At 43.2% G+C, this 18,557-nt stretch overlaps 1 pseudogene; it reads right to left on the bottom strand.

The window, feature by feature from the left end:
* The window catches only part of LOC148119567 (cell division cycle-associated protein 3 pseudogene), a 38,149-nt pseudogene extending 20,160 nt beyond the window's left edge, over positions 1-17,989 (bottom strand).
* Positions 17,990-18,557: the final 568 nt, after the last annotated feature.

The following is an 18,557-nucleotide window of genomic DNA, read 5'->3' as shown; positions in this document are numbered from 1 at the left end:
TGTGTAGAGAAAGGCAAGGGAGACATGCCAAAGGACAGTAACATTTAACAGTAGGACAGAAAACACACATCAATTCAGAAAGTATATAAATATGTCAATAATATAAATATACAAAATGTGTAGCTATGTTTGTACATGTATAAGGTCACGGTGGTGTTTGTAGGCATGTATTTGTTGGTACATTTGTACAAATATGGATGTGGACACACCCAAATATGCATTTGTCTGTCCACCAGAGCTAAGAACAAGTGTTTTTCCGAGTTATTTTCCACTTCTATATTTTTGGAGGCAGGGTCTCCCACTGTGTCTGGGGCTCACCAATATGAGCTGGAGTGACCAGTAAGCTTCAAGGATCTAGGCACCTCTGACTCCTCAGTGCTGGAGTTACAGATGCCTCACATGATGATCAGGTTTTCCATGGGTGCTGGGGATCCAAAGCCAGGTCCTCATCATTACACAGATGTGGGGATCCACACGTGTTTGAGATCCGCCATTACAAGATGGCGCTGAGAAGCGTGGTAAACAAGATAAACAATTCTATTTTTGGCGCGAGTCTTGCCTTAGTTTGCCTAGCAACAGCTTTACACCAATCCTAGCCTGACTAGTGTCCTGTTAGAGGGAAACGTCTTTGCAGCCTGCATATAAGCCGCCACTCCTCCCAGCTCGGGGCCCCTCACTTCCAGCTCTCCCTCAACCAAACAGTGCTTCATTAAAGCGTGATCAGAGAAGAATCCTCGTGTCGGTGGTCTTTCTTCCCCTGCTGGTCAGGGGCGCGCCACAGCTGGTGCTGAAACCAGGGACTGAGCATCTAGCAGACACTTGTGAGGGGCCGAAGAGGATTCAGAACTCTACACGCGAAGCGGACGACGTCGGTAAGTCCTCTCAGGTATGTTGGTCGCTGGAATTGACCCGCTGTGGTTTGTTCTGTTTGTTATTTTGCTAACCCTTGTGGTCTATTTTTGTTGTTTTTGGCTGCGGTGTGATGAACCTGGAAAAGAGTGTCTTTGTTGGGTGTATAAATCGAAAGTAAGTCCGCTGTAGATAAAGCGGCTTTTGACTGATGCCAAAAATCTCGTAAATAAGTGGGCAGTATGGGCCACAGTCATAGTACTGAGTCAGGAGTCTGTGACTTCACCAGTCCAATACAGAGTTTGTTGAAACAAAGGGGTTTAAAGATTTCTACGAGTACGATTCAGGCCATCGTCAAGGACATAGATAAGACTGCACCGTGGTTTGCCATCTCTGGCGATCTCACCCTCAACTGTTGGGAGAAACTAGGCAGAGATCTAGAGAAAAATGATCAATTAGGCAGAGGAACACTCCCCTTGTGGAGATTGGTACATTCGTGCCTTAAGAAAGGAAAAAATATAAAAGTAATTAAGCAAGGACGCAGGGTACTATCAGAGCACCAGGACAGTTTATCAGAAGCAAAATCAAAAGGAGAGGATCAAAACATGCACAAAAATAAAAAAAAAAAAAAAAGAAAAAAGGCTAGCCAGAAGGAAGAAAAGGAGAGGGAAGAAAAGAACCCTCATAAAGAAACAAAAAAGGATAATATTAAAAAAAAGCCTCCAGCATCCTTATATCTGGTGCTGGAAAAATTTGCCTCCCTCGAGATAACAGAGTCAGAGGAGGAGGATGAATTAACTGAACAAGAAGAGGAGGATTTGGAGGAGGCAGCTACAAGTTATGAGGAGGAGAGGTATGATCCGCCAGTAAGGGGCAGACGAGCCAAATTAGGAACGGGGCCAATGGCGCCTTCGGCTCCGTATTCTGAGCCGGCTCCACCCCCTTATTGCCCTCCTCAGAATAAATACCATTTTATTGGTGGGAGAACCTGGTCCCGCCTTGCAGCTGCTTTTCCAGTATTTCAAGATCCTCAAACAAATACCAGATATCATGAGCCCATTCCTTATAAGCAGCTCAAAGATTTGGTAAAAACATCAAAGACATATGGAGCAAATGCCAGCTATACACTCACACTCTTAAGCAGGTTAGCCAATCAGGCTATGACTCCTTCGGATTGGTGGAAAGTGACAGCTTCCCCCAGAGAAAGGATTTCTCTTGCATTCTTTACACTTAATTTTTAATTCAAAATATTGCTGAAAAAACAGCAACAGACAGACATGCTCTGTTTAAAAGCAATTCCATCTAATTCTAAGGCCTGCTTTAATGGCACAGGCAAACAAGATTTGCTCTTTGGAACAGAGACATGCAGGTCTCTAAGTTCAAAACCAGCCTACTTCCAGTACTGATTGTGCTAAATATTTACACTGAGATTTTTAATACTCTTAGATATTAATTTGGGAGGAGAGTTTTGTTTATGTTTTTCTAGAAATGCTGACATACATCTGGGTGCCAGCAAGACCGACAAAAAAAAAATAAAAAAGAAAGATGACCCAGTGGATGCTGAGTGTCCTGCTGTGGAAGATTCATGTGGAGGCAGCAGAGATGACCTTCAACCTCTTATCTCTTACTCTATTTTGCCTTTTCCTTCCTTAGGAATGGGTGGGAACAGAGATGTTCTTGGCATGCTGTGTCTAGGTGGAAGTTTTTTATGTTATGACTATGAGCTGTGTAGACAGAACTACTCATATGTGTATTACCCCCTATCCTGCTACCCTTAATGATTCTAAAGCTGTATCAGCCTTATTAAGTGAAAATTGGTCCCAAGAACTTAAACAGCTTCAAGCTAATTTTACGCTTAAGATACACATGCTTAACCAGACAAAAGTAGAAGTTGTTACATTGGGACAGTTTTCTGATTGGTTAGTGGCTACATTCACCTATTTTAAAGAGTGGGTTGGAGTTGGCATGTTTGGCATGATAATTTTTACAGGTCTGATACTTGTCTTGTTCCTGCTCTGTAGGATGCTGCGTGTTAAAAAACGGGAGAAGGTTGCAATTGCTCGAGCTTTGGCAGCTTTGGAAGCCGGCCAGTCCCCCCAAGCATGGGTCAGTATTTTTCAAGACCTCTAATCCAGTGCCCTTATACCTGGAGGCCTTGTTGCCATTACACCCAAAGGGACTGGATGACCGGTTGGCACCGGTCAGAGGCTACCACGGGTAGCTTACACCTGAGAGTACACTGATCAGATCCTATCAGGGGGATATGATGCTGAGCATATAGGTCGCCCTCAAAGTTACCCTATCCCTAAAAAAGGAGTGGCAATATTTTTCAGGGCAACATCCACTATCCCCAGCTATGACCGGTACATTTTTATACGATTTAAAACAAAAGGGGAAAGTGTGGGGATCCACACGTGTTTGAGATCCGCCATTACAAGATGGCGCTGAGAAGCGTGGTAAACAAGATAAACAATTCTATTTTTGGCGCGAGTCTTGCCTTAGTTTGCCTAGCAACAGCTTTACACCAATCCTAGCCTGACTAGTGTCCTGTTAGAGGGAAACGTCTTTTCAGCCTGCATATAAGCCGCCACTCCTCCCAGCTCGGGGCCCCTCACTTCCAGCTCTCTCTCAACCAAACAGTGCTTCATTAAAGCGTGATCAGAGAAGAATCCTCGTGTCGGTGGTCTTTCTTCCCCTGCTGGTCAGGGGCGCGCCACACACAGAAGTCACTTTCCCTACTGAGCCATCCTCCAAACCCCGTGTGAGTCTTACTGGTGATATTTGGAATTCTCTGAAAGGAGCACAGTGATGGAATGTTAGTTATGCGGGATTAATGTAGTGATCAATACAAACTAAAGTTGTGTGAAAACAGGGTCAGCGAGTTCTCATTTGATGTCAAATGAAGCAAAGCTGTGTTCTAAAAATGCAAACAAGAAACATTAGCAAGTATCCTAGCACATATAACTTTGTGAACAGTATGACAGACACAGCACATAATAATGTTATCATAGTCATTGATAACATTGACTTTAGGATGCTGTGGTGGTTTGAGAGTGGTTTCTATCAGCTCATGTGCTTGAACACTTGGTCTCTAGTTGGTGGAACTATTTGAGAAGGATCAGGAGATGTCACCTTGTTGGAGGAGGTGTGCCACTGAAGGTAGGCTTTGAGGTACCAAAGATCCTTTTCGTTCCCCTGTGTTCTTTCTATTTTTTGCTTGTAGTTTGTGATGATGTGGGCTCTCCACTGTTCCTGCTGCCATGCCTTTACTCTACAATTGTGGACTCTAAACTTGTGGAACTGGATTCCCAATTAAATGTTTTCTTTTATAAGTTGCCTTGATCATGGTGTCTTATTACAGCAAAGGAAAAGTAACTATGACAGGAGTTGGTACCAGGAAGTGGGCGCTTGCTGTGCTAGATAGAATCATCTGTGGGATTGGCTGAATGCTGTAAACAGAATTTAACAGGCTAGTCCAGTAGGAGTTTGAAAGAGAGTGGTACCGAGAGCTACATAGGCTAAGGAGGCCCAGCTCAAGCATTTTTTTCAAAGGGGAACAGTATTAACAACTGAGTTAGAGACTGATCTTATGATAAGTTGTTACAAAATATGTCTTCTTTCTTTTCCCCTATCCTAACAACTTGCCTGAAGCTAAATTGAAGAATTTTGGACTAACTTCTTTAGAGAAGAAGTTTTCATAACAAACTAATATTGACACTGTCCCCATGGTCCTGACTATTTACTTTACATTGAAAAAGAGCAAGTGAGGCAAAAAGAAATAAAACATAAAGTTTGAAGAGAAGGAGAATGCTAGGAAATTCAATGTCTGAGCAAAGGGTTGTGTTAACAGAGCTAGGAGTTTAAGCAGAGGACTGATCTAAAGAGAGGGTCTTTCTGTTCTGCTTTAGAATAAAGGGAGGGGTACCATTAGGGCAAGACTCCGGGCAAAGCTTCCAATCTGAGAAAGGAAAGGGTCAAAGGAATCTTTTGCTTCTAAAAATGCAACAACAAGTTGAAACAGCTGCAAATGTGATTGAAGGGTGCCAGGGCTTCCCCCAAGTTGGTGGCCAAACTTGGAAGTGTTGTCCATGTGGCATTGGCTTCACACAAGTAAAAAGGCTATGAAGTCTTCCGTTGTGGTTTTGGAGAGTCATAGAGGTCAGGCATAAGGCAGGGAAGGCCCAGAATGGTGCACAGTTGTGGAAGTGAAGCCTGGAGTGTGTTCTAGAACATGCCAGAGCTGTGTGCCATCTGCAAGGAGAGCTTCACATAGGGAGTGGAACCAGCTCAAGAGAGATGAATGAAAGCTGGAAGGGAGTGAAGAACCAAAGTTCCTCCATTTTGTCCTCTGCCTCCATCTTGTGTCTTGTGTAAGCTATTTTCTATAAAACATCCCAGTTCTCAGAAATGGATAGGGGCAAAAGTAACAGGGTAGCCATCTGGAGAGTACAGATAACCGCAAAATGTCCCCATCTGAAAGTCAGCTGATAAGAAAATTTGACAAGCAACAGGCAAGGTTCAAAAACAAAATTTCTGAAAAAGCCCTAGACATGAGCCAATTAGGATTGAACCTGTCCCCCCCCCCCCCACACACCCTGCTAATGTAACTTTTCTGGTCTTTGCCTTTAAATAATGCCCTCTAGAAGGGCAGGGTACCTCCTCTTGTGACTGGTGCAGCACTGGCTTTGACGAGCTTCCTGATGGCTTGTATTGTGCACACAATAAACTTTGCTTTTGCATTTTGGTGAGTCGGTCTCCCTGGTGGTCTTTAGGGGATGCCATGGACTGGGCATAACAGGGAGAATTATCTAAGCCCTTTAAAGTAGGAGTTTGCCAGCTGACTTTTGTCTTATTTGAGTTCCCTTACTGTGCTCTGATTCTTCCCTTTCAGGATGGTAGTGCATATTTTGTATCACCTTATGTTGGATGTAATTTGGTTTTTATTTTATAAAATAAAATAAAAAGATTATCCTAAAAGAGATTGTTTTGGGTGTCAGAAGAGATTTTGAACTTTAAATTTTTAAACAGTGTTGAGACCAAAAGACTATGGGGACTTTTGAAGTTGGACTAAATGGCATTTAAATTATCATATGGCTGTTTGTAGAGGGCAGGGAGTGGAATGTGATTGTTTGAATGAGAATGGCCCTGGTTGGCCAACATATTTGGATTCTTGGTACCAAGGTGGTGGAAATATTTGGGAAAAGTTGGGAGATAAGGCCTCATTGAAGGAGGTGTGCCACTGGGCTTGGGCTGTGAAGTCTTAAAAGTCCCAGGCTATTCTCAGTGTGCTTTCTGTGCCTCCCACTTGCAGGTTTAGATATAAGCTCTCTGTTGTCCTTGCTGCCATGCCTTCACTTTGACATCATAGACTCTAATCCTGTGGAACTGTAAGCCCAATTAAATGCTTTTTTGTAAGTCTCCTTGGTCATGGTGTTTTATTACAGCAACAGAAAAGCAACTAATGCAGATGGAGAGACATTAACTTTTTTTTTAAATGTATGTGGGAATTTTGCCTGTGTGCAGATCTGGGTACCACATGCAGTACCTGTAGAGACCAGAAGAGCGTGCTCTGGGTATGAAGTTATAGGTGGTTGTGAGCCATCATGTGGGTGCTGGGAATTGAACCAGGGTCTTCTGTAAGAGCAATAAGGACTTTAAACCACTAAACTATCTTTCTAGCCCTAAAACATTGACTTCTTAAAGGCGATTTTCAACCATGATCATAGTTTAACTATGAAAATATCAACTTGGTTATTAAAAAAAATTAAGTTGGCATTTAGTGAAGATGGCTTCTGGCAAACAGATCTTCTTCAAGACTGTAGCAGCAAGGCAAAAGAGAATTTGTCTGTTTAGTATCGTATATTACTGGCCTAGATTTTGAAGAATGCCCTAGTTCTATACAAGTGCACATATCTGTGCCTATCTGATTTTCATTTGTAGTATGGAAGTGTTGTTTTACATTTATTTTTATTTTCTTTCATGAGTGTTTTGTTTACATGTATGTATATGTTCTATATGCTTTCTTGACACCCACTGAGGTGAGAAGGAGGCATCAGATCCCCTGAGACTGGTGTTATGGACAGCCGTGAGCCTTTCTGATAGTGCTGGGCACTGACTTCAGGTTCTCTGAAAGAGCAACAAGTGCTCTCAACCACCAAGCCAGCTATCAAGTCCCAGAAGTGGAATTTGAGGGGCTGAGGTGGGTCTACTTGTGTCTGGTTCACATTCACAGTTTGGCTCCAAGGCCTTGTCATTGGGAAGGCAACTTAAGGGGAAGGCAGACAGAGTTAATAGAAGCCCCATAGTGCTGAGGGACAGAGAAAGCTCCGTGGGTTCTCTAAACTGGCTGACGGTGATTTTAGATGAAGTAGCTGGGAACCAACACTTTCAACTAGGTCATCAGTCAGCACTCTGTTTCAGGGACAAACGTCTTACAAGTTATCATTTCTTGAAAGGGCAGGCCGAGTTCTTATAGAAATGATATACAACTTTCTCTTTATGCTTTCAGATCAAAATTGACCCTTTGATTCTAAATGTCCCAACACTCTAAGCTTTCCACTTCTTTCTTGACAGAACAGATTCAAAGCTCCTCCTCTGAGTAAAGCTCCCAGGGCCTTTGGTTTGGATCACTTCGAGACAAGTTTCAGTATTAGTTTTATTCACGTAGTTCCAAAGGAGGCTGAATGTGGAGTTCATTCACATGCTGGGACCCGAAAAATATTTGGTACATGAAGTAAGCCAGTCACGTGTGGTTTCCTTCAGTGTCCATAGCCACAGCAGTATCTTGTGTTTCTTCATCCACCTTGTGTCTGAAGTGTCTGGGAGGCTTTGACACATGGGTGGGGTGAGGTGGGGTGAGGTGGGGTGAGGTGGGGTGAGATGGGTTGGATGGGGTAGGGTCAGGTGGGTGTCATACTCTAATGCTCCCCTCCACCTCAGAGGAAAGCAGGAAATATTATTTGCTTACTCTTTTGACTTTCTGTTTTGGATCTTTCTCTTCCTATTAAATTTCTGTTCATTGTGTGGCCTTCAGATGGGATTCAAGTGCCTGTCCTTCTTTCCCCAGAGGTGACATTGGCTCGGTTTTATTTCTAAAGCTAAGGGCATCTCAAATACTTCCTTAAGTCACCTTAGCCCAATTTAAGGCTTTCTTGTCCTTATAGCTTTTATAGTTCAGCAGCATATGTCTTGCCTAGCCATCAAATCTAATATGAGCAGACAGTCTTGTCTCTCGGATGGTTCCTGTGTAATCGTCCTGTAACTGTGTGTCATCCAACACTGCACCTTTTGTCAGGTTAGGAAAGTGAAATTCATGAGCTTAAAAAGAGAGGACATCCTCCGGAGACCCGCAGCCATGCCAGACTTATGCTTTCTTCTGAAAACTCCTGCAGAGGAAGTACCTTGCTTGTGGGGGCCACACAGCATGTAAGTTGACCCTTTCTGAGATGCTCTGTGACCCTGGTCCATCTGCCCCTGCTATGGAGTGTTTTCCTGTGCTGAACATTGGCCTTTGGATGAACTTGCTGAACACTGCACTGGCTGCTACCACTGTAGACTGTGACTGTCACATCATCGCTTCCTGACCTTGTTGCATTGGTCTCCTGCTTGGATGCCACAGTGCAGTCCTGATAAGTGGGAATTTAAGGGAGAAAAATCAAAAGGAGAAAACTCAGCATGGAAATCACAGCACAGTACAATGACGATTTGGAGATCAACTCTCTGTTGGAAACAAGGCTTTTCACATATTAGAAAAAAAAGATTTCAGGCTAGAGTACCATTTCTTGCTAGGGTATCACAACTCTGAATTAAGATTCAAGCCAAATAATCGTGTCTAAATTCTGTTAATGTGTCCTCTGGGAGGACATGCCAGCACTTTAAGCTTGTTAATAAGTTTTGACTTGTAACTTACAGTCGGTTTATAGGATTATTTGAATAATCAAGAAGATAATGGTGATACAAGTTGTATCAGCCACAGTATGGCTGACACTTCCAAGTTCCAGGGCCACGCATGTGTGGACAAGCCCTCAGGCATGAGCCATGTGTGGCATGGTTGCATCACCTATGTATGATGCAGCTGTGTGAGTCCTCACATGCATGAGTGAGCTCTGTCATCTGCGTATGACATAACCACATCATCCCCCTGTGCGCATGTGCTAGGCAGCCCTTAAAAGCTGGGCGCGCCATCTTCAGCTCTCTCTCTCTCTCTGTCTGCACACCAACCTTCACCAGGCTTGTACACCCCCCCCATAAACTTCTAAGTGGGTTTGTTGTGTGTTCTGTGTTTCCTTTTCAGTTGCACCAGGTAATTTCATTGCTGCTGTGAGACTCGGGAGGCTCTCCTGCCCCTCTCCTAGGGTCAGGATCCAGAACTGGGTACTTTTCCCACAACAACCACGTGTTCCATCTGCCTGAGCATGACCTCTACACACACCATCAGGCTTCAGTTGGTGAGTTTCCCCATTCTGATCAGTATAACCATTTCTCCAAACCCGAGAAATTGACCATTGAACTTGTGGCAATTTTTAGTGTTTTTAGAAATGGGAGGGGCAGCCCCCCAACCATAGCCTTCATGGCTACGGTTGAGCCCTGCGCTGACACTCATCTCTGGATTGCTTTCCTTAGCTAAAAACGTGATTGTACAACCCAGGGTTGCACCCCCCCACCCCGCTCCCGCCTCAGATTTTTCTTTCTTTTTTCTTTCTTTTTCTTCTCTTTTGGACCACTCGTCAGTGGTTCCCACCATGAGAGATCACTTGGTCTCTAGCCTCTCTGGCTTCCCAGTTACCAGGACTGGAGCCAGTCAGGCCTTAACGCCCCACCTGTAGATAGAGGATGTTCATCTACAAGCCCTGCAGTGTTTGCCACCATCACACCTTGCCTATAAAGGGGAGACGACCCCCTATCAGCCTTGTGGTGTCACCGTTTTCTCTGGTTTTCATGGTTTCAGCTATGGGTAGCAAGCCATCCAAGACCATCACTCTAGCCTCTCCACTGGGATGCCTTTTAGAGGCTCTGAAACCCCAGGCCTTAATGCCCTACTTACAGATTCCCATACTTGTCCATCTTTGTTAAAAAAAAATGACCTTGTTACAATGTAGATAACAATTGAAAGTTGCCCCCTAATGACACCTTTGATCCCAATATTCTATGGGAGATTTCTAACTACTGTCAGCACACAGGAAAATGGAAGGAGTTTCCTTATATCCAAACCATTTGCTATCTAAGCTTTAAGCCTAAGCCCTCTGTCCTTGCAAGTTGTTCACCTGCTCACATGTTCCTGGCTATGCTCTCTGAGCCAGAAGAACACTCTACTTCTTTTCTGGACCCAGCTAATGAACCCCCACCTTTTTGACCTCAGTGGGCAGCTACTCCTTCTCCTTCTTATAATCTCACCTTTCATGATATCTGTCTGATCCTGTCTAATAACCTACTTCCTGAAGATAGCAGGCGAGTTTGGGAGCAGGCCAGATTACATGCAGATGAGGTTCACCAAACTCATGCAACACACCCTGGGGAGAGAGGCAGTCCCTGAGCAGGAACCACATTGGGATTATAATGCCCTAGGTGGAATTTTAACTAGGGACTGGTTTTTGACTTGCCTTCTGGCAGGTCTTTGTAAGGCTGCCCTCAAGCTAGTAAACTATAATAAGCTTTTAGAGGTCATTCAAGATACAAAGAACTCTCACTGTTCCTCCCTAAGTCCAAACTCATACAGTATGTAGATGATATTTTACTTTGCAGTCCATCCTTGGAGATCAGCAAAACTGATACCTCCGCTCTTTTAAATTTCCTGTCCAAAAAGGGCTATAGAGTCTCACCTTCTAAGGTCCAACTATCTGCCTCTCAGGTCATTTACTTAGGATTAACTATTACCCCAACCCAAAAAGCTATTACGCTAGACAGAAAGAAGCTAATTCAGTCCCTTGCAGTTCCTTCTACAAAAGAAGAGGTTTTATCATTCCTAGGAATAGCTGGCTTCCTGTATTCCTGGATCCCCTCTTTTTCTCTCCTCATCCGTCCGTTATACAAGACAGCCCTCAGCTCTCTGCGCGAGCCCCTTCTCCATCCCAGCAAGTTATTCATATCCAGGATAAGTTACCCTTATCCAGGCCCCAGCTCTTCATCTCTCAGATTTAAATTGTCCCTTTTCCCTCTATGTAATAGAGAAGGAAGGATATGCTCTTGGGGTTCTAAGACATCAGCTGGGACCTTCCTTTGTACCTGTAGTGTACCTGTCAAAGAAGATGGACCTTTCCACTCAGGGCTGGGCATCCTGCATATGTACTTTAGCAGCTGCTGAGCTTATTATACGTGAGTCAAAGAAACCAACCTTTGGGTCACCCACCACTGTCTTCTCCCACCACAATCTGTCCCATTTCTTAACTTACAAAGGATTACAAACCTGACCCCTTTCCTGAGTTTTTTTCCCTCCAGATGGCATTAGTAGAAGATGCCATACTCACTTTCCAATCCTGCCCACTCCTTAATATCTCAAATCTCCTACCTCAACCTAACATTAATTATTACCTATCTCATTGCTGCATAGAAACCTTAGAGAATCTACTGCCCCACCCCTCACATGTACAGGAAGGCAAACTGTTCCAGTCTACTTATACCTGATACACAGATGGCACCTGTTTTTATGTGAAGGGACCCATAGAACAGTCTATGCCATAGTGTCAGATACTAGGGTGGTGGAGGCACAGGCACTCCCTGTCCATACCACTAATCAGCAGGTTCAATTAATAGCATACCTGTGCCTTTCAGTTAGCAAAGACACAATCTTTAAATGTTTACACAGACTCCAAATATGCCTTTCATATCCTCCTGTCCCATGCAGCTATCTGGAAGAAGCGTGGGCTTCTTATGATGAAAGAAGGATCCATAAATAACTCAGGTTACAGTATGGACCTGTTAAAAGCCTCCCATCTCCCCAAAACTATAGGAATTAGTCACTGTAGGTCTCATTAGACCAACAGTTCCATTATTTCCAATAACCAGGCTGACCAAGCAGCTAGAAAAGCAGCATCCCAGAGCCCAAACCTACCTCAATTACCTCAGGGGGTTTATACAGTACAGCCCACATTCTCTCAGACACCCCATGACACCAGGAAAATTCTGTCCTACCTACATCAGATCTTTCATCCTAATAGCATAACTCTGTTTATTTTGTCAAGGCTCACCTCCAACCCACCCCTGAGGACTTAGAGTTCTTAAAAGCTGTCACTGCCTCTTGTAAAATCTGTCAAAAGTCAGATCCCAAGACCAAGTATCATAGCTTCCCTTTTCCCATCCACCAGGCCAGGGGCTAAACTGACTGGCAGCTTGATTTTACTCATATGCCCACAGTCAGATGAGTTAACTATCTCCTGGTCTTGGTGGACACCATGTCTGGGTGGATTAAAGCGTTTCCCACCACTAACAAGAGGGCCCAGACAGTTTCCGATGTTCTCCAAGAAATTATCCACTGGTTTGGAATCCCAACCTCTCTTCAGTCAGATAATAGTCCAGAGTTTACCTCCAGATCTCTCAAACTTTATCTAAGGCTCTTAACATCCCTGGCATTTTCATATCCCATACCACCCTCAGTCTTTAGGGAAGGTAGAATGAACTAACCGTTCCTTAAAAAAAGTGTTTTTGTTAAGATGTCACAGGAGCTTCACCTCGACTGGGTAAAACTTTTGCTTCTGGCCCTTCTTAGGCTTAAGGCTCTCCCCCAAGGCCTCCTTTCCATCTTGCCCTTTGAACTCATGTATGGATGACCTCTCACCTAAAACCTCTCCCCTTCCTGATCACCTGCTTACTCCGCTGTTATCCCATCTACGCTCCCTATTATGGGATTTTACCGACTACTCATTACCTCAATCATGTACCAATTCAGGCCCACTGCTGATTAAAATAGGAGATCAGGTACTAGTCTCTCCCCCAGGCCAATGCCTGTCATCCCTTTCCCCTAAATGGCAGGGCCGCTTTAAAGTAATTCTTGTAACTCCCACAGCTGCCAAGCTTGGGGGACTTCCTCATTGGATCCACCTGTCTCACCTTAAACCTTTTACTCTTCCAGCTCAAGTTACCCCCTCGTATATGGTAACTCAAACAGGGGCCTGCTCCCTTAAGTTCCAGAGGACACCAAGATCAGCCACTTTTCTCCAGTTCAAGAAAAATAAAAGTTTCATCACCATACTCAACCCTCCTGTGCCAAAACCTCCATATACTTTCCTTCTTCCTCTTTCTCCCATCTGCTTTACCAACTTCTCTATATCTTTAATGTCATACTTAAATTTCCAGTTAACCACTCAGCTGTCACTACAGGGACCATCATTAAACTCAGAGCCGGAGGTACAAGGATTGCCAAAAGTCCAGATGGTAAGAAACAGTAACGAGTTTTCACAGCCCCAGACTCCAAAAATTCACAAATTAGACTTTAACATAACAGGTTTATCACTGACTGCAGCATTGTTTCCTGGATGTTAAGGTAATACCATGATGCTAAAGAGAACATGTGCCTTAAGATTTGCTACAGGTTAAACATTGAGGGATCTAATAATTTTCCTTTCTAATAATTTTCTTTTCTTTCTTTCTCCCCATTGTCTTCTATTTCAACACCATACCATCATAATCATAAGCTTTTAAAATGTCTAAAATTTATTTCTTTCCAAACATTTTGTCATAAGCTCCAGGGAGCCAATTGAACCTATCTAAATGGACCAGACTTGCCCAAAGTAAGTATCATTTAATTCTTCCCTTATCATTCCTGGTCTCTGGAACCCCTGAGAAATTAGCTCCTCCACTCCCGCCCCCCCCCCCCCGCAAACCTCTATCTTCCATCTTGGGACTCTCCTCACTTAATCATTGGGATCGAAAATATTTTCCAGACATAATTTTCTGCCTTTTCAGCATCTTGTGAGGTCCAAACTGCTAGCCAACCAGTTCCACAGAGCCCGGGGAAAAAAAACCCACAAAAGTAATCAGCCACCCCTGGACATTGTCAAGCATCTTAACTCCCCAATGCCCACAAAATCAGCAAAAAGCATTCTCGAGAGACCTGATGACGTCCACAAAATCAGCAGAAAGCAGTAATGAGAGACCTTATGATGCCCCTTTTCCACCCATTAAAGACCCCAAACTCCCCAAATTTTTGTCCCATTCCCACCCACTAAAGACCCCAAATGCCTCAAATTTTTATAATAAAAAAAGGGTGGAATGTAATGATTCAACCACAATATAGCTGACACCTCCAAGTTCCAGGGCCACGCATGTGTGGACAAGCCCTTAGGCGTGACCCATGTGTAGCATGGTTATGTCACCTACATATGATGTCTTTGCGTGCATGTGTGAGCTCCATCATCTGAGTATGACATAACCACGTCATACCCTGTGTACATGTGCTAGGCAGTTCTTAAAAGGTGGATGTGCCTTCTTTGCCCCCCTCCCTCCCTCTGCAAACTGATGTTCACCAGGAGTGTACACCCCCTCCCCACAATAAACTCTTAAGTGGGTTTGTTGAGTGTTCCGTGTTTCCTTCTCACTCGCACCAGATAATTTCACAAGTACTTACAATGTCATAAGCAATACATTTTATATCTGTATCTAATCTCTCAGTGCATCCTTCAATACATTTCCCCTGCTACTAGGCCTATAAAGTGGGAATTACTATCCCAGGTTTTACAAATGATAAAAACATGAAGCTCTGAGAAGTGACTTTCTTGAGCTAATACATGTAGGGACAGATGACCGAACTGCAGACTCTATGTGTCAGTCGTCATTTCAGGGAAGCAGAGGGACTATAAGCGATTTGGAGTATAAAATTAATGATGGAATTAGATTTTCCCCTGGTAGGAACTGATAAAATCTAAAGAAGCCTATTGCCTCTACATCCCTAGTGGTGGCTTGAAACTGGTGTTGCTTAGCAGTGGGAACATTTTTTAAGGACACAGAGGTATGTTACAAAATTTTGAGCTTCAGCAAGTGCCTGGAATCAGCAAGCAAGATGTGGGTTTGTTCCTACTTTACTCTTTCTCTCTTTTCCTTCCTGTCTCTGTGTTACTCTGTCTTCTTTCTCTTTGCATGGATTGTGTCTTCTCTTTCTGGGGCTTGGATTCTTTTGCCTTTTGATGGAGGAGGGTTATCTGTCTATTGTGTTATTTTCATTGGTCAATAAAGAGACTGCCTTGGCCCCTTGATAGGACAGAAAATTAGGTAGGCGGAGTAAACAGAACAAAATGCTGGGAAGAGGGCTATGAGCCAGATGCCATGGAGCCAGCCACCAGGTCAGACATGCTGAATCTTTTCCGGTAAGCCACTACCTCGTGGTGCTACCACGAGATTATTAGAAATGGGTTAATATCAAGATATGAGAGTTAGTCAGTAACTAACTCTCTAGAGATAATGGGCCAGGCAGTATTTAAATGAATGCAACTTATGTGTTATTATTTCTGGGGCTAAGCTAGCCATGCGGGAGCTGGGCAGGATGAAAAGCAGGCCTGCCCGCAGCCCCTCACAACAGCCTTTTGCCTTTTGTGTATATGGTGGGAGATGAACACTTTGGTAGATGTCAAAATGTATGGCTCTTACCAGTGAGTGACTTGGGGCTCTGGATTTGAATGTCAGATTCTAGGAGTACAGGAACACTTTGTCTCAGCTTGGATTTGGTGTCCAGTAAATTGTAACTAGAGAGGAGCAAGAGGACAGAGAGGGCAGTGACTGAGCAGACACCTCTAAGAGCACATTGTAACATATTGTGATACTATATAAAAAGTGAACTACAGTAGGAAGGGGGGGGTTGAGGGTCACTGTCATATCTTCTGGGCCTGTCCTTGCAGAAAGAACACCTTTGGATGTTAGATATTTTTTTTTGAAGTTAATTACAAACCTTTGATGTTTACTTTTGAAGCAGGGCTTTCTGAAGTTAATTGGACAAAGGACGTGCCCCCCCTTTTTTAAAGCAATGTATTCATTTCCAGCTGGGTGGGAAACAACCACAAAAGGGTTATATTGTGTCTGGATTTTCATTGTTTTCAGATAATTGTACAATTTTTGCAAGAACATAACCCAATTTCCAGTTGCTCAGTTTATTAGTAAGAAAACTGAAGATCAGAGAGATTAAGGGATTACTAAACCTCTCCTTTTTATTTAATTATATTTTAGTCGTAATCCCTCATACAAATTGTGAAGATCCCTTTGGAATGGGTTTAGAAAAGAAACAGAGAGATCAGGACTCTATTTGACAGATTGAGTTTATCTCCAGGTTTTTAGGTGAATTGAGATTAAACTAAATTATTTTTTCCCGATCTTAAAATAACTATTTTCCTCACTCCAAAGAGCACAGATTTAAGATGGCAGTCTCTTGGTTCTGAGCCTGTGATACCTCTGGTTTGAACATAAGGCGACTGTACGTAACACCTGTGCCGAAATTCTTGCAAACACTAGGGATTTGAGACCAAATGTCAGCCACAAGTTTGATATTTATTGGCTTTAGTTACTCTTTCAGATAACCTTCCCTCAACCTTAGAACACTCTGAGATTGTGATGTTTGGGTGAGTGTCAATGAAAATGCACACTGATACACAGTGATAGAAGGCAGCATTTGTACAGTCGTAGTGACTTTTTCCAGTCCTAGAATATCATACTTTTTTTTTTTGTCATGTCAGGGCTTCCTAGACCATTGATTCTGCTCCTTAATATATTATTATATTGATTTTGTTGCTTTCATCTTTATTCTTCCATTATCTTATGTGAATTTAAAGTCATTTACAAAACGTATAAAAAGAGTTTTCTTAGGTGACAGCACATTTGACTTTTAGCATAGCAATACTTTAGCAGTGTTCCTATTTTACTGCATGTTTTAGTATTTATGCACAGTTATATTCTCTTCTAATATTTCCCAAGATCACACTTTAGTAGTAGAAGCAGAACAATACGAAATGAATAATACGTGGATAGTGAGGCATTTTACATTAGGTTGCCTAAGGTAAGATATTTCTTAGCATAAGTGCACTGAAGAAATGTATACCTCATCTTATTCCACAGACTTGAAATTGCTACTACATGCAAATTTGGGAACAATGATTGTAGGTGGTAAAGGGGATGTGGCATAGAATTAGTAACATCGAGGACTGAGATAGAACATATTGATTTCATTTTTGTCAGATGTAAAAAAGGAATACTTATGCCAAAGGAATGTGTGTATACATATATATATATATACATACATACATACATACATACATACACATTCTAATTGGTTTTTGCTCCTTTTATCATAATTGTTGATCAGGACTGATAAGCATGCTAGGCAATGTATACAAGGTCATTTAACTGTGAGTTACTATAGAAACTAAGGTAAGAGATCAGGTGTTGCATCTAATATTGTAGCATACTGGACAAATGCTTGTCTGAGCTTGTTCCCCACAAGAATTCAATAAATCTCTTACTGGTTGAAATATGGAGCCTCATCTCTAATGTTGGAATAAAAATACATAGGGGAAATGTGTGCTTTGCTTGAAGATATTTGAAACAGTTTAATGACAAAGAACAGTTTTTTTTTAATTAATTTATAAAAATTTCCACTTCCGCCCCTCCTCCCAATACCCTCCCACTCCCTTCACTCCCTCTCCTCCTCCCTCTCTAGTCCTAAGAGCAGTCAGGGTTTCCTGCCCTGTGGGAAGTTCAAGTTCCTCCCCTCTCCCTCCAGGTCTAGGAAGGTGAGCATCCAAACAGACTAGGATCCCAAAAAGCCAGTACATGCAGAGGAAACAAGTCCCAGTGCCGTTATCAATGGCTTCTCAGACAGTCAGTCCCCGTGTCAGCCACATTCAGAGAATCCGGTTTGATCACATGCTCATTCAGTCCCAGTCCAGCTGGCCTTGGTGAGCTCTCATTAGATCAGTCCCCTTGTATCAGTGGGTGAACGCACCCCTCGTGGTCCTGACTTCCTTGTTCATGTTCTCCCGCCTTCTGCTCCTCATTTGGACCTTGGGGGAAAAGAACAGTTTTTAAGGGATGTAGAATTTTGGTTCTAGACTAGAGCTCCCTTGCTAATGTTTCAAAACAGATTTAAAACGGGAGAAAGTGTGTCTACGTGTGTCGCTCACTGTGTGACACGACAGGGTGACTCTTGCTCAAGTGCGTTGAACGCCATGGAGACGGAAGAGGGGAGCACGGTGTGTGTGGATGGGCCGACTGAGCGCAGGCACCCTGCTAACGCCTGCTGCAGGAGCCGGGATGCTGCTGCCCCTTTGCTTTGGAGTTCTGTGCAGCTCTGCGCCAGCATCTGTTCTCCCCTTGAACCTCTTCTGAGAGCCAGCCACACATCATCCCAGCGAAGCTATGGGTTCACTGGTCGGTTAGCAGCACTGCCGCGGTATCTCATTTCCAGCATATGGTCTGTGTGGGTAACCCTTTGATTATTTGCACAGCTGTTGGGTAATATCACGTTAAGACATTACATGCACAATTATGTTCAATTATATGAAACGAATCTATTTTACCTAATGCTTATTCCCTAGGGTTCATGCATCTTTAGTTACAGGAAGTTTAGGACAGGGTGGCAGATGCTCCAACACAGTGTTTGTCAGCTAATACGTTTAAGTGCCATGACACGCTACGTGGTTTAGACTATATCTCTATACATTTTAGTCAAATGCCTGGGTTCACGTTTGAAGTTGAAGAACAACTGTGTGTTGTTCTGTGTTCCATGCGTCTATGTC

The sequence above is a fragment of the Myodes glareolus genome, chromosome 16, assembly GCF_982192425.1.
Source record: "Myodes glareolus chromosome 16, mMyoGla1.1, whole genome shotgun sequence".
Lineage (NCBI taxonomy): Eukaryota > Metazoa > Chordata > Mammalia > Rodentia > Cricetidae > Myodes > Myodes glareolus.
This window is presented reverse-complemented; position numbering and strand designations above follow the sequence as displayed.